This window comes from Elephas maximus, chromosome 17 (genome assembly GCF_024166365.1).
Source record: "Elephas maximus indicus isolate mEleMax1 chromosome 17, mEleMax1 primary haplotype, whole genome shotgun sequence".
Classification (NCBI taxonomy): domain Eukaryota; kingdom Metazoa; phylum Chordata; class Mammalia; order Proboscidea; family Elephantidae; genus Elephas; species Elephas maximus.
Genome location: NC_064835.1, coordinates 52,617,392 through 52,620,790, shown reverse-complemented (window position 1 = coordinate 52,620,790; position 3,399 = coordinate 52,617,392).

Below are 3,399 nucleotides of genomic sequence, written 5' to 3'. Positions count from 1 at the left end.
AATTTAGATAACTTGTCAGCAAACCTGAACTAGACAATATCAACATATTAATGAAACATAATGGCTTTATATATTATCACTCTGTATACATGTTTCCATCTTTAAAAGGCAACTTTTAGCATTCATTTCTTGTACTAAAAGAATAATTCCAATGGAATTACAAGTCTCTGCTAATTGTTAGGCAAAATCATTTGTGTCTCTAAAATCAGGTTTTGATATTTCCTGTTCCATCTTTCTGACAAGTATGATTCAAATGGCTACCGTAGCAAATATTACCTTCTATTAAACAAAGGAAAAAGAAAAATGTTCCTCTCTTCTGTTCTCAACTGCTCTTTCACATTTTTTTTTTTAATGGCTACCTGAACAATCTCAAGCTCTGAAGGCCACAGTCTTTATTGAGGCCACCAGTACTGGGCAGAACTTGTCCTAAATTAGCAGTTCACAACCTGTCTCCAGTCTATTTAATCCCTACAAACAATACTTGCAAGACATTATTTCACCTTTTGAATCAGACCTTTTCTTGATTCATGTTCTGCAGCTCTCCCAACCCTCTTTCTGGCCCTTACTTGAACAGGGCTAACCTTGGGAAAGCATCAAGAGCAGAAGTGAATCAAGGAGAAAGATTTATCTTCTTTGCTTATACAACTATGAGAGGTAATGTCTGCATGTTTTCAGGAACCCAGTCTCCGAAAGTTGAGTTGGAAATACCAGCTCCTTGTCTTCTTCGAAATCCAAGGTCGGTTTTAGCACTGTGACCCTGTCATTGTAAGAACTTTAATTAGTATTGAATGCATCCTGGAACAATCCTAAGTATCTGTAAGGCTACATTAGTTCTATGATTCCTGTGCTTCAGTGACTATGAATTAAGGACAATATCAACTTCAAGGTTCTTCTTTCTACTTGTAACTTTTCAAGATAGCCATTAGCTAGATTAATATTTTTTTCTTAACTGCTATCTCTGTCTTTTTCCCTCCAAATCATGTCTCTCAAATGACAAGCCTTTTATCTTGGCCCTAGTAGGGAAAGAATGCTTCGTTTCCGAACACATTTGTGATTTCTCGACGTGTAACTTAATTTATCTTTAAAATATATAGTCCTTCGTGGCCTTTATTCACACGACACTCTAACTCTGCTTTGTAATTATATTTGTGTTCCTTTAATGATGCTTTTAACTTAGCAAAAGATCTTTTTTCAATCCAGAGGAGAGGATACAAGGCATTAAATACATTTAATATTAATATTGCTGGAAAGCTCCTCTATGAACAAATGGCATTTTATCCCCCTCACAGTGTTTATGGGAATCATTTGCTATACTGTATAAGATATAATTCATTAACAGCAGCCCAATAATAATAATAAAAAAAAAGGTATCATTATATGGTCGTACAAATGTCTTTCCCCTCAATAAAATCTTTAGTTATGTGAAAACTACTTCTTTCAGAATGACTTAAGAATAAAATTTCTGCCTTGACTTGCACATTAAAATAAGGTAGGGGAAATCCATTTTGGAGAATGTGACCCAACCACCTAATAACTTGTTTAGCTGAGCATCAATCTTTGTAGCTGTCAGATCTTTTCTGTTTCCTTCAGATGAAATGGCATAATGCTGACTTGGTTCTGATATAGACACAAATGCCGTCTTTTCTAAGGAATACTTATTAGCATTTCCTCATTGCATTTTGAAGGGTACTTCTTATCATCCAGACAGCCATTCTTTCCCAGCATAAAGTTGCTCTTGTCCCTGCTGTATCTAACCCCCTTCTAAAGAGTATCGAAAAAGAAAGCAAATTGTTTTCAGGAAAGATGAGACATAAAGTGCTCCTATATGTTTCAATGACGAAAAGCTTAAAATCCTTCCATATAAAGAACAATTGTGAGTCTCATCTGGGTTTAGCCCTGTCGTGCTTAGTCTTAAGCACTAAAACTCTTCACCCCCAGGCCCCAAAATACATATGCAAATATACTCCATCACCACCACAAGTTTTAATTTTGTCCTGTTTTCTCACTAATATACTTTACAACATTTTCACCAAGGTACATATCATCATCAAAATAACTTCACTGAGTCCTTAAATATTTATCTTTTAAAATTCTAAATTGATCCAGCCAATGGGAGCATAGACACCAACAAAACATAATTCCTCTCTTAAAAGGTTCAAAGTTTACTGAAGAAATAAATGTTAGTCCTTAAAAACCCAAAGTGGTATTCAATAGCTTCAAGTGGATCCCAATTCTGTCTCTGGCATTTACTAACTGTATGCACTAGGAAATAGTTTAAAACCTACAAGCCTCAGCTTTCTTATCTATAAAGCAGGCATAATGTTTCTTATGTCTGTAGTATTGTGATACTTGAAATAAAGATGTTAATTTCAGAAGAAAATTTCACATAGTTCTTTGCAAACGACTATCACTTGATGAAGTATCTCATATTGAGAAAACAAAACGACCTGAAACACAAGGAGAGAATGCAATGACTGTCAACACAGAAGAGAGATCTACCAATATTGACTGGAGGATCATAAGTCAAGCTTCAAAAAGGTGGTTTCATTTTAGTTTAATCTTGAAGGCTAGTTGGAGAAAATTAAAAAAAAAATGTTGCCATTGAGTTGGTTCTGACTCATGGTGACCTCATGTGTGACAGAATAGAACTACTCCATAGGATTTTCTTGTCTGTAATCTTTATGGGAGCAGATCACCAGTATTTTGTTCACTTGGAGGGCTCGAACCACCAATATTTTGGTGAGTAGTGGAGAACAGTTTGTGCTACCCAGGGACATAGTTGGGGAAAGAAGATTGAAATTCCAGGCAAGAAGAAAGTTTATTCATAACATAAATGAAGGAGAAAAGCAAAGGAAGTGCTGAGAATGACAAGTAATTTCTTGCACTGGAAGAATAGGGCCTGAATGGATGTTAAACTGATCTGATTAAAGATGAAATCACGACGATGCCTCCAAAATCTGGATATACGTTCTCAGTGAACTTCTGGGGAGAAAGTCGTAATTATGGTTTAATTCATCAGTAGTTCTAAGTGATCATTTCAGTCATGATGGGAGAAAAATAGAGGTAAAGTGATAAATATGTGAGTGACTTACTTGGGAGAGGGAAGCATAAGGAAAGCTCCGAATTATATTGTGTAGATAGAATGACTTAAGGGCGATTTGACTGATTGACGACTTTTAAAGGGGAATATGTATGAACAAATGATCAGCAGAGTGATGAATGGGTATATACGCTACTGCACAAGTGACATCTATTTTCTTTAGAACATTCCATACATCTTCAGAACATTCATCTATGTAGAGTTATTAGCCACATCATGGACCAGCACCTTCACTTAGCTGAGTCAGCTGATTGTAAGGACAGATCATACTCCTTCACCTCATGGTATCTCCTAGAAAA